This window comes from Camelus bactrianus, chromosome 8 (assembly GCF_048773025.1).
Source record: "Camelus bactrianus isolate YW-2024 breed Bactrian camel chromosome 8, ASM4877302v1, whole genome shotgun sequence".
Taxonomy (NCBI): domain Eukaryota; kingdom Metazoa; phylum Chordata; class Mammalia; order Artiodactyla; family Camelidae; genus Camelus; species Camelus bactrianus.
The window spans coordinates 27,322,973-27,337,481 of NC_133546.1; positions in this window are offsets into that span (position 1 = coordinate 27,322,973).

Genomic DNA, 14,509 nt, shown 5'->3' on the forward strand with positions numbered 1-14,509 from the left:
AACTCTATGTGGATTCGACATAAAGCAATCAAGTAAAGAGTTCTTTGACCAAAATTGAAAGGAAACCCCTGGCAATTTTTTTTTAAATGAAAAATAAGATTTAATGGAGTGATTGATACCCTTTGGAGAGTCACAAGATTTAAAAAAGAGCACAAGAGAAATATCCTAGACGATCTTGTTTCCCATAATAATAAGAAAGTAGACAATATGATTTTTGCCCTTAAAGCACTAATAGAATCAGAAAATAGAAGAAATCTTTACTGACCATTTGCATTTCAACTCTCACCATTATAAATGTGATTCACAGAATGTATAAAACTTTGATACTACTTTTTTAAACTGAACTATAGTTGATTTACAATGTTGTGTTAGTTTCTGGTGTACAGCATAGTGATTCAGTTATATATGTATATATATATATATTCTTTTTCAGGTTCCTTTTCATTACAGATTACTACAAGCCATTGAATATAGCTACCGGTACCATACAGTAGGACCTAGTCATTTACCTATTTTGTATATAATAGTTAGTATCTGTCAACCTCAAACTCCCACTTTATCCTCCCCACCCCCTTTCCCCACTGGTAACCATAAATTTGTTTTCTATATCTGTGAGCTTGTTTCTGTTTCTGTTTTGTACATAAGTTCATCTGTGTCTCTTTTTTTTTAGATTCCACATGTAAGTGATATCATACAGTATTTCTCTTTCTCTTTCTGGCTTACTTCACTTAGTATGATAATCTCTAGGTCCATCTATGTTGTTGCAAATGGCGTGATTTCATTATTTTTACGGCTGAGTAGTATTCAGTTGTATACACATAACACAACTTCTTTATCCAGTCGTCTGTCAATGGATATTTAGGTTGCTTCCATGTCTTAGCTGTTGTACATAGTGCTGCTGTGAACACTGGGGTGCATGTGATACTGCTCTTGAGAGGGTTTCTCTCATAACAGGTAGTTGAAATTGGTCAAGAGCAACATATTGCCACAGTAAGTTTATTTTTCTATGTTGGATGTTAAAAAAAGACATTAAAAGGCAAAGATCTTTCTTAAATAGCTAAATATAATAGTCATATTGCAAAAATAAAGTCATGTTTATAAATAACCATGATTCTCTGAAGAATAGTGAATTTGATATTTCAGATTTTCACACAGAAATGTCATTTGACCACACAGTGATAGGATCTTATCCATGTAGTTTGTCCAACAGGATGTCTCACTACTGCTCTTCACATGGAACAGCTGGTCGATAGTATTGCGGGGATACCAGGAAGCACATCTTTATGTATAGTAACATTGGCTAGTCTGCAAATTTAGTGGGGAAAAGTATTGCTTACAAATGAATCCAATGCTTAAAAAAGAGGTTGTGACCTCCCAAAAAAACCAAAACCAAAACCAAAACCAAAAACCAGTGTAACCTTCATAATACTGACCAGGCCTCGGTGGTCAATATAACTTATATTGTAATCAGAATGATCAATAATAACCTACCCATCCAATAAATCCTCAGGATAATTCAGAAGGGTAGTTTCCTTAGACACTTTCAGAAAGATCTTAGACACCAAACATCACTTGATGCTTATCACAGTTTTTGTGTGTTTTGACACTGAGAACGCAGGGTTTGACAGGAAGTGCTCACTGACTTTCTTTGAATCACTGAATGAGGTTCCAATAAGCGTTCCTCAGCCACACGGGATTTTAGGAGGAAATGTCACAGGTGATAAGTAATGCAGGGAGCTCACAGAGGTCAAATTCAAGACTTGTTTCCTATGACAAGTCAACCAGAGTATTCGTGAGTTTGACCTTAGTAAATGCAATTACCTACTGCGTCTATATAATTATCTAGATTTTAGAAAAGGTGCCAAGCACACTCAGCACTTAAAACCAGTGCTGCACATTTGTAAGATGCTATGATTGAACAAGAACAACTTATGGACGCCAAAGTAATAAAGTTTGCAGACAGGAATCTGGTTGATGACCTTGAAGTTTGGAGACCTTGGACAAATTACTCAATGTGTCTTACTTCCCTCAGCTGTAAAGTGAGGATAATAATAGTATCTACCTGATGGCACTGCAGTAAGTATTAAGTGACTATAAAAAAAATTATATATATACAATACCCTTAAAGGTGTTCCTGGCACATACACAAGCCTTTGTCACTGCTACTATTGCTACTTCAGTAGTGCTCGGTGGGGCCCAGTACGTAACAGCTACAACTTACCTATAACTTCTGCTATAATTTCTAGAAGGAGCTAAAAAATGGCAGTAGGTTGCAGAGATTAATTAAACAATGCAAACTCAGTTCATTCCAAAACAAGAAGTAGTAACCCAGGGCCTGTGAGAAGCTCACCAATATGGAAAAAGGCAAGAAGCATTTCTTAAAGAGGAATCTTAAGGTGACTAAGAGTGACGGTTTCTGAGACAAACCGAGTAAGAAAAGCCTTAGACTAAAGATGATTGTTCACAAGAGACACGAGAACAAAGAGAAAGAGAAAATTGAAAGAAAAAAAAATGCTTGTCAAGGAAACGAAGTAGGAACTCATGAAGAACCATGAATCTAGAGGTTAAAAGGAGAGTACATAACCATTAAAGGGATGTGACTTCCCCAAACCATCTTAAAGCTTAGAGCTGTTGGTAGTAAGTTTCTGAGAAATAATGATGTATTGTCAAATTAACCAAACTCTACAGAACCCATTTAAAACTCAATTTTAAGTCCAGAAATATATATAAAGTTCACAAGCATTACTTTAAATAGAATGAAGAAGTTCAAGATGTCTTTGAAAGAAAAGAATGTTAAAAGGGATCTATTTCCACAACTTCAACAGCCCCTTCCCTACATGCACATAAACTTCATCCTGACCCCTCCTGAGTATCTGATCCCTAACAATACCTGGATGTACTTCAGGCTCTTCAGGTGTCAGTTGCCCAGGGATGAACTTATTTCTTTCACTGCCCTCTTCTCCAAAAAGCTCCCCCTTTTTCGTCTGAAAATGACATCACCATAGTACCAGGTGCCCAAACTCAATGCCTCCCTTTGTCTCTTTCATCAGCCAATGAAACAGTAAATACTGTTGACTCTGCCTCTTCCATTTCCCTCAAATCCATACAGCCCGTCCCCTCCCAGCCACTGCCTTGTTAAAGAGAGAGGATCATTTCATTCACCTGCTTAACGTTTCCCATCTCCTTTGCCTGTAAGTGGAAGTTCCTTGGTACAGCATATATGGTTCTTCCCAGTACCCAAGACAGGCATGGGGGATGCTTACTGGGGCCAGTGTTTTGCTAATCTGTGATGTAGAGTGCTTTAGTTCTCTGGAATTTTTTCTTTTCAGTCTAGGTCAGGAGGGAAAAAAAAAAAAAACAAAAAACCAACAACAGGAGAAAGAGCACCTCACCAATCATATTTCTCCCAGTGAGTCATTTCATTAAACTTCTCTCTATCACACAACATACCATGAATTTTTCACAGCTCTGGACACTTGAACATGTTATTTCCTCTCTCTCCAATGAGCGGGCTTCCACCCATCCATCAAGATTCAGCTCAAATGTCACCTGCTCTATGCAGCTTTCCCCTACTTCCCAAGGCAGAGTTTATTCCTCTCCACTGTGTTCCCACAGTGTTTTTGGACCTCTCCATGAAATATATTTTTCATTTACAGTCTCAATAGCCAGGATCTCCAGGGCTAAGCACAATTCACAGAAGGCACTTAACAAATGTCTATTGGACAACTGAATCTAGAAGTGTCTAAAATGACACTGTCATCAGAAGCAGGTTACAAAGCAAATGTATCAATTAAATTAATTCCTTAAAGACAGATGGATGGAAATCAGTTAAGTGGAAAAAGATTCCCAAAAGAGATGGTTGGCACAAAACACAATTTAAAAGGAGCTTTTAAAAGTCTCAGAAGAAAAATGTATATTTCAAATCATTATTTACTTGTGGTTCTAACCTTGAGAACATTTTAGCTGAATGAATGTATTCAGACTTGTAGGGGAAAATCTGAGTTTTTCATTGTCTGGTACAAATCAAGGAGAACACCAACTACCTCTCATTTTACCCAACTTTCCCCAGTCACTCTCTTAGCCTTCGATCTTGTCTACAAAACATGTCCATTGTCAACTTTTCCACCCTACTTCCAAATCCCATTTCTACCAAAATCATGGGCAAAATTGGGTGGCAGTGACTACTTGGCATATCACACAATTAAAGTAGAAAAAAAGAGTGAGGGCAGCCTCTGATGGCCCAGCCAGCTGAGGACATTTCTATGACCCAGCTAGGATACTGGGAGGGCAGTTACACTCAGTGCATTGGCTATCGTTTACTTTCCTTGCTACCACATTTAACTCTCAGCCACACCAAACAATTGCAGTGATTTGTTTCACCCTTCCTTACCTCAGCCCGAGTATGGTCTATGTGAAGATTGTGCTCATTTCTACTCATTGGCTGGACCCACCATCCGGAGAGCTGCTGCTGTTTCAAGCCCCAAATATCAGTAACATTTATTCTAGTTATCCTCATAAGATGGTTCTGTGGTTTGACACCTGTCCTGAGGCTCTGTGACTGACTGTAAAGGCTGATAGGTCAGTTTTAAAACATGGCCTCAAAATTCTTGACAGTTTCCTGTTGAGAGGTGGATCTGTGTTCCTCCCTCTTGAATCTAGGTGGTGTGATTGCAAGACCCACAGCCAAAGGAAATGCTGCCCTGCCCACTTTGCACTCAGACCTTAAGAAGCTGGCAATTTCTTCTTTCTGTCTCTTGGGACTCTTGCTCCTGGAACATGCCCCTAGGAAGTCCAAGTAGCTCAGGTAGAGAGGAACCAAGGCCCACAGCTCACATCCCTGGCAGAACTCTTAACCTGACTGCCAGCACCATCTTGCCACCAAGATTCTTGCCTTGAACAAACTCTCCTGAACCTTTTCCTGGGTCTGTCTGTGAACTTCCTTATAAAATCTAGTTTTAGCAAGAACTCTGCTAAGTCAGTTTAACCAGACTCCCCTCCGCCCCTTGATCTCTAATCACCCTTATTATCTGATCAGGTTTCTCATCTGCTACCATCACCCAGATGATGTCTGATTTTCAGCAAGAGTCCTGTTAGGTTAACTTAGCCAGAATCTCCCTTACCACTGATTTTTCCTCTTAGTAAATTTCCATCCACTGGCCCCAACCCTGCTCTCTGGCTATAAGTTTCCACTTGCCTCTGCTGTGTTCAGAGTTGAGCCTAATCTTTCCCCCTCATTGTCAAGTTAACTACAGTGGTCCCTACCCTTACGGTGATGGTCCTGAATAAAGTCTGCCTTTTCCATCATTAACAAATATCACTGATTTTTTCTGTTCTTTAACACAGCCAATATGAATGTCATCTTGAATGTAAATCCTCCACACCCTCGGTACGCTTCCCCATCAGATGCTGCATGGAATAAAGATGGGCTGTCCCACTAGCCTCACCCAAATTGCAAGTTGGGGACCAAAATAAATGCTGGTTGTTATTTTACCCTAAGTTTTGGGGTGGTTTGGGACACAGCAATATGTAACTGATAAAGCAGGTAATTTGCTAATGAATGACAAGAAAGTGCTCAGTTCCAGACCAAATTTTCATGTAAGAAAACCATGATGGACTTATAAGCCATTTTGCTAAAGAAAAGGGTTTTTTTTTTAACTTTTTATTCTGGAAAAGTTTAAGTCATACAAAAATAGTGAAATGAGTCTATCCATCATGCATGCACCCAAGACCCACTCTAAATAATTATCAACTCATGGTAAATCCACCATGGATTTTAAAGCAAATCCAAGGCATCCTATCATTTCACTGTTAAATACTTTGGAGTGTGTCTCTAAAAGACCACAATTCTTTTTTAAAATGTAACATTGACATTTTCACATCTAAAAAGAAATTGACAATAAGTGACTAACATTTCCTTAATATTACTGAGTAGCCTATCACTGTTCAGATTTCCCCAACTGTCTCTAAAGGGTTTTGCTTTGTTTCAGTCTGTTAGTCAGGATTCACACAGTACATTTACTTTGATTTATTGCTTCTATCATTTAAAAAATCTATGGGCTCTCCCTCTTGTTTTAATTTTCCCTCGTATTTTATTTATTGAAGAGCCCTAGTCATTTGCCTGTCCAATTTCTCATAGTCTGGATATTGCCAGCTGTATTTCTATGGTTTGGTTTAACAAGTTCCTTTTCCTCGTGTGTTCAGGTGGTGATAACCAGAAAGTTGGTATACTCTAGGTAGATTTTAAAATTTTTTGTTTTGCTAACGATTGATGCTTGGAGGGTTTTATCAAGACTTATGTCTGGGTCATGAAAGGTCCATTATGTGTTTGTTTTACTGTGAGAGGAATGCCCAGCTCAGACTTGGTTATGGAGCCAGTTACAGCACAGCTCCAGGGGTCCTGTGACAGTAATGTAGGCTCCTCGGACACAGACCAGATCTTCTCCTGTGTAACTCTGACATCTCCTGCAACTGCCTTCCACAAAAAAAATCACACAAACTGATCCATTTTACAAACAGGAAACAAAGATGAATAATAAAGTAAAAATATCTGTCTTCAAGAAGACCCCACTCTAGTGGGCACAAAGGTACAATTTATAGCAAAATGTGGCAACTGTAATTGTAGGGATAAACAGTGTCATGGGGATACCTGCCTGGGGTTACTTCTTCTTTGATAGCAAACTAAGCTTTCTCTAAGTCGGGCAGAGGGGTGTTTAGAGTGCGGCTGAGAGAACATGGATTCTGGTAATGTTACTATCTGGTTTCAAATCCCAGCAACTCCATTTCAAATTATCAAAATTCTATCTGCCTTGGCTTCTTTATATAGGGATATATAGAAAGGGAAAATATAGGGATAATAAAATAATAACAATAAATTGTTGTAAGGATTAGCAACATTAATGCATGTGAAACACTTAAATCAATACCTAGGATACCCTAGATGTTTGCTTTTATGTAAGCTACTGTGATAGCACGTGGGTCTAATAAAATGTTTTGAGTCTCTGTTGAGATGATAGACTACTAGATTCATACCAAAGAGTCTTGCTTGTTGGGGAATGGCTTAGTCTTGGCTGCAAAAGGCATGAATCTGGTATAGATTTTTCCATACTATTACAGAATATCTAGACACAGGGCCAGCTCCATCATAGTAGAGTAAGAAGTTGTTGATTCAGAATTGTTTAAGGACTCTGCCCCCACTCCAACCAAACTATCTTCCTACTTTGGCCATCGGAATGACTTTGGACTGAGAATTTCAGGATACATAGTCTCATATGGCTGGGAAGGGATAATGCCCCTAAATCATTACCTTGACAGAGACTCATTTTTCAGATTAGTCATTTCCCATTCCTCAAGGCCTTCTTTGAGTAATCAGATGCAGAAGTCAATCTGATGTTAGGAAGAGGTCATGAATGTTCTAGGGCTTGAAATGTGCCAGCAAAACAGATTCATGTGATGTAATGAAATAAAAGGCTTTAGGCACCCAGTGAGCAGCTTGATATCAGGTATCTAAGAGAGGGGTAAACAGGTGAACTGAAGATGACCTGCACTGCAGAGTTTATGAAAGGTAAGTCTTCAGTCTTCAACTTTTGCCTTCCTTCATGCCATCCCTCTTCATTTGTGTCCCATCATGTAGTCAATGTCCTTTTGTACAGCTACTACCTTTTTCCTTAGCAAATACCCTACTTGGGAAAAGCATCTGAAAGGATCTGATGCAAACTACTTGCACTTTGGTTTTTAAGCCTTCTTTTAATTCTGGAGTGAAAAGTTTTGCTTCTCATTAAAGAAGTTCCAAGCATTTTGGAAGGAGTTGGGCTCGTTTTTACCTGGAAGTCTTCCCCATGCCCTTGGTGGCACAGGCTGCATTACCTGGGATATTCAAACACTTAAGAAAAACCTGCAAGTCCTAATGAGATAGGACATGTTACCTGCTATTTAATCACTTAAGAAAGATCTCCAAGCTTAAAAATATGTATAACTGAATCACCATGCTGTACAATAGAAACTAACACAACATTGTAAATCAACTATAGTTCAATCAAAAAAAAAAAAAACCAGAAAAACAGAAACAACAGCACAAACAACCTGAAGACAGGTCTGTCTGCCTTAGGAAGATATAGCCATTGGCTGTGGGCTCTCACCTGCTGTACAAAGGCTTACAGTTGGCTCTCATCTCTCTGTTGCTTTGGGTTCCTCATATGTCTAATAGCTTCACCAAGATAAATCATGTGTAAGACCATTCTGGTTTAGAGAGATCCAAAAAAAGAGAGAGAGAGAAGATTGAATCTAGTTTAGTCTAGCCCTCCTGATTGGGGGAAGTGAAAAGAAGGGAAATTAGGGATTGGGGAACTGAAAATAAGGAAGTAAACCACATTTGGACAAAAAAGTTTCCTGATCTGTTTTGTGTTTTACAACATAAAATCTACTAAAGGAAATGAAGTGCAATCAGTGTCTGCTTTGGATTTTTTAACCTGGGTTAAACATAAATTTTGGAACACAATTTTAAAATATTTTTTAAAAATGTCCATAGGCGGTCATTTCACTGGCATCTCTGAAATATGGGGAAAAATTTTCATGGCACCAATTATGCTACCTAACAATTCTTGGAATTATCTTAATAATGACTAGCCGTTCAAATGATGGTGGTTATCTCCACATAGAGCTCTTGGCTTAGTACTTCCTTGTCTTGTCTTTCAACAAGAAAATAATTTAAAAAATAACAATGTCTGTCTTTGACTGTCTATGTATTTTGTTTAAACTCTTTTTTAAAAAATTGGGTTGTTTTCTTTTTTAAAATTTTATTGAAGCATAGTCAGTTTACAATGTTGTATCAATTTCTGGTGTCCAACATAATGTTTCAGTCATATATATACATACATATATCCCTTTTCATATTCTTTTTCATTATAGTTGATTGTAATATTGTTTTTAAATTCTCCAAGGGCAGCGCATCCCTTGCTATTTTCCCTCAGGGTAGTCTGCTCCCACCACCCTGACTTTGATATGCCACTGAAGAAGGAATAATAGAGATTAATTTGAATTTTTTTCTTACAATTGCTATATATGACAATAATGATATATTTGTTTAAAACTATCAAATGTTCAATAATACTACTATTTTCTCTAAAATTTTCTTCATATTTTTGCTCAGGGACTTTAAGTTAACCGATTAGTATTAAATCAGACAGTAACAGGTCAGAATTTTGATATTTCTTAGAAACAACTGAATGTTATCCTATGACCATTAGAAAAAGTCTTAACAGCATAGGGAGTGTTAACAAATAGTAAGCACTCAATAAACATGTTTCAATAAATGAATGAAGTGTGCAAACACACTGCAGCCAACAGTGATGGAAAAAGTTGGAAAGATGGATAAAGAACCACTCATGCAGGGTCTGTAAACTCATCCAAATTCCTGTCTTTTGCTTTTCCTTTTTTCAGTGAGCACCGATGACCCTTTTCTTGGTTCTGCATCACATGCAGAAGATCAGATCAAAAATGTATTACAGGTTGAATCAGTGTGTATTGTAATTTAATTTTCAGTAACTTTTACATCACAACATATCCAGACTCAGTCATAAAATATATTTTTTCAACGTCGGAAGGCACACCATAGCCAGAAACTTTAGAGTTCAGCATCCCCAATAGCTTTATGAAAGCAGGCATTATTATCACTCACAGGTTTTACAGATAAACACTCTGAGCCTACGAGATATTATCTGGCTTAAGGTCAGTGGTTTGTAGGTGGCAGAAGTAAGCTTGAATCTCTGGTCTTCAGATTCTAGAGGAAAAAGGGAAGGTTAACATATCTACCAAAGACTAAATCTGGATAATCTTGGATTCATGAGTTCTATACTTTCAAATCAGTTTGATTATTAAAGGTGAAAAACCGAGGCGCTTGTAAAGGAAAAGGGAAAGAAAAACACTGGATAAACTCTTTCTGCTGTAAAATGAAGGATGACTATGATTTGGAAGTCAGAGTAGAGATAAGAAACAAGGCATTTCTAACTTTCAAAGAATATCGAATGTGGCGTCGACTGAGCATGTATGAAGTGATAAACGTATTTTAAATTGCCATGTGAGATGAAACATTTTTGTGGGGAACACTGAAATTAATGCTTGATCTTAATAAATCAAACTAGAGATAAGAGTTAAGAGAAATCTAGTTCAGTTTCTCTGTTCTTCCTACTCTCTCAGAGAATTGATGAAGCCACTAAAACACGTTTCTTAAGTCTAGTTTTAATTTATGACTTTCACCTTCTCAAGCAAATAGTTGTGATGTCAGATAGTTGTATACCGACATAATTTCTTAAATTGATTCTTTGTAAGAACTTTTCTTATGTCAAGTACTAGGGTTGCTAAAATCAGTACAAAGTCATTTCTTGAGATAAACTCTAATTACTCTTTCTGATAAAATAAATTATCCTTATAGAAAAAGCCCTATTCACTGAATAACTTTCTTCTGTATTAAATTTAAATTCTAACTTTTTGTTGTATGTTGTGTAATCACAAGGGAATATGTGAATTCCTGCAATTTAGGTTTCCATTATGAGTCCTTTCTCTTGTTTACCAATATAAAGTCTGTAAAACCTGACAACAGTGCCTATCTGGTATGATTGACAGAACACTTTAAGCCATTTTGATTCTTTAGATCTCACAACTTCATTTCAATTCCATCTATTATTCACTGACTTAATGATTTCCATTGCTCAGCAGAGGCTGATGCATTAACTTTTCTTTCTGGAATTTAAAATCTGGGGAGAAAGACTTCATTTAAAAAAAGCAATTCAAGAAACTTCCATGGTTAAGCCTACACGGTAAAGACAATTATATGTAGAGTTTCAGCGTAAGCTGGGGTTGTCAAGAAAATACTCTAAGGAGGAGGTGGAAATTGAAATGCATATTCAAAAGTGGGTTGATGTGGAATAATAGAGTGGTAATAACAAGACTGAGGACATTCTGGTTGAAGAGAGGCAGACAGTGTGTGAACAAAGCGAGGATGGGATACATGCATGGGAATTCTGAGAGCGGTGAGCTGATTAAAGAAGATTGATTAAGTGGGGAAGATAATATTAGATGGTAAAATGAGCCAGACTTTGGACATTTTGAATACCAGAACCAGAAGCTTGAGTCTGATACAAATGGAGTTTTTATACACACTTAAAGGAAATCTAAGCTGTAAGTAATCAATATATAAATGATTGGGAAGAGTGAGAAAAGGCTAGAGGCAGGCAAATCAGAGTAATCCAGGCATGAAGCATTCTGTGTATAGGCTGATTGTGGCTATGAGGAAAGGGAGGGAAATACGTATTAATGATACATAAAGAGATTGATGACAGAAAGGATATTAATAACAAGAGAGAGAAAATAAAGATGACTACATTTTCAAGCCTGGATAACCATGAAAATGGTGACAATACAACTGAAATAAACCCTAGTCCTAAATATTCTAAAAATATTATATATTGAGTAGATTTATTATTAAGAATTTAGTTATTAAACATGAAACTTGCCCTGGTCTGCTGAAATTAAATTTTATGGTTCCATTTTTTTTTCTTTATTAAATACTCAAATAAATACAGAAAATCTCTTTGAATTTATTATGGTCTAGCAATATAGAGAATGTTAATTAGGCATAATTATTCTTCTTTTTAAAAATTAACAGTGGCAGAATGCCATGAGTATGAAATGATTGTTATGTTTAACCAAATCAAAACTGGATGAGAGTGACCACATCAGAAAGCAGTAGATATTTACTGTGCCAGAGCTTTCAGTGAACTCACAGAATGTAACTATTTTGGGTGAAACACTGAAGTACATAGTTGATCTTATCTTTGTAACTGGCTTTACATGAAAAGTTAATTGTCAATAAGTGAACAATAATTCAAAAAATTTAATATAGAATATTATAATTTGTGGTCATTTTGGATCTACCATATTATATCTGAGTACAGTCTGAATCCATGTTTATGAAAATAAATGTTCTCATCCGGATTTTACCTTTAAAGATCAATTTTTATATATTCACTGATTTCTTATAAAATGTATTGTTAGTCTAATCTCTTGGTAATTTGTGAAGTAGCACAGTTACCCACTTCCATTTTTTGTTACTTTTTACAGATTTAATGAATTTATTTTCAAAATAATTTTATAATATAAATCATCAATGAAGATTTAGCTAATGTATAGTTTTTTTTTTTTTTTTTACCTAATTACCAATTTTTACCTAAGTCATTGTGTGGTTTTTGTTTTTTTATTACGTGCTTGGCTGTTATTGGTCCAAGAAAAATGTCCCTTGACCTCATTTTGCATATCTAAATTTGGGTTAGGAAGAGTTGTATGCAGATTTGATCTTCATCCACTTGATTTTTTTGTTAATTACTTAATGAGACCATTTTTTTTCCTGAGTCAAAATGGCAGAGGAGAACCTTAGAATGTTGAGATCAAAACTTTCTGCTTCCCATAATGAGACATCAGAGCAGGGCCAGCACCAGCGGGAAACGTGAGTTTTCTTGAACGTGTCAGATGTAACAGCCTCCTTCCACTGAACTAAAATAAGTAATTTCTCCAGCAGCAAAATTCACCTCATTTGCCTGATTTTTTTTTTTTATTCTAAGGACACTAATTGCCATGGCCAAACTGTATTTGTTTGGGGAAAAAATTATACATACATCCCAAAACACTAATGCAACTCTTTCTATATTTGTGTCTTTGTCCATAAGCTTAACTTTTCATAGTCAATGAAAAATTGAGCATTTTTCAATGTTGCTATAGTCTCCATTACTTTTTAAAATTTTTAAATCCTTTTTACTGAAGCATATCACAGTCATTTGTCTGATTTTTCATTTTCAAATATTTTCTCATTGTTTAAGAACATCCAAACTCTCTCAATCTGCCGACAATACGAGAACAGCGAGCTCTCTTACAAAACCTGCATCATGCTATAATTTCTATCAGAAACTATGTCCTAATTGTGATTGTGTTACATGTTCTCCATAAAGACATATTTCCCCCCCTTGAAAGCATGGTGATTTCTGGGACTATTTCCCACTGCTCACTGGTGAATGAGCTCTGAATTCTGTGTGACCAGAAAAAAATGCAAACATAAGTCCTTAGATTTCACCACTTAAGGCTCAACTAGGCATGGTTCATACTATAGTAAAATGCTTTGGAAATCTCTTTGCCCCTTCTGAATACCTTCTAGCAAGCACAATGCTGTCTATGACTTTCATTCCCTGAATTATTCATTTGTCACTGGAAAAACTTCTTGAATGTATTTCTTGTCTTTGAGACATAACAAGAGAATATAATGTTTCCTTAGTATGAAGAAATTGGTAGCATGATGGATGAAACTTCAGGAACATTACACTAGCTGGTTGTTTAAGCTTTAATAAAAAACACACTTGGGTCTTCCTTGCTAGATTTGAAACTTAACATGAATTGGCCTGCCAGGAAATCTAAGTACCATTTTTTGGTACACTTGGATTTGTATCTGTATCAATTGTCCAGAAAAAATTGGTATTTTCGAATTGCATACTATTGAAGAGTTTTTAAAAATATTAGAATTAAAAAAAAAAAACTTGCTTCTGAGGCTTTAGTATAATACGTTTTCAAACCTAATCTATATTTAAGTCATTTCTCATATTTTCAGAAAAGTTGTTTATTGCATCAAAAACTGTTTTTGCATAAGCTATTTAACATTATCACAAGTACCATATTTTAATCCACTTGAAACAGCCCCTCTGTAACTCTGTTTGGAATAATTTCTTGAGCTAGTCAAAGGTCTGGACTTAAACAAAATGAAATGTACTAAATAAAAACAAGTTTAAGTTCAAATGTAAGCAACCAAAATAAAGACTTTTTTAAGAATGAAAAAAAAAAAAGGCTTTTTACTTCTATTCTCCAGGTCGAGCCTTTAGCCTGTGATGTAACTCTTGCTGTCTCAGTGACTAGACCTGTGATTTTGTCAGTAATTGTGGTATTACTAGGGGAGTCCTGAAACATCACATAAAATATGATTCTAGAAGGCAAGATGATCATTTCAGTACAAAATCAGGGATGAGAATCAAACTTGGGCATTAAAAATTCATTTTTTTTCCATTTTCATCCCAAGAGATATTTGAACAAAGATACTTCTTTGTTCAGTAAACTTACTTATATTAATTAAGCCTTATTTGAGTTTCACATGACTATTATTTTATCTAATGACATTTCATACAGAGATCACCAGCAATTTAAATCAATAAAAGATCAAACAAAATGTATTCATTTTAAATTATTTATATGGGGTTCAAAATTATTAAAGATAATTAGGTGATAATTTATTTTATCCAGATAAACATACTCCTTTCTTAAAAAATACTTTATTTTTATGTGTAAAGATAATAGATTATATTCATCTCATCAGATGACAATGAATGTATTGTTCACCAGCTAAGTCAGCTCATTTCTGAGACACTTGTGATTTCTTTCCTGACCAGCATGTCATATCAGAGAGGGATTATCATGGCAGCAA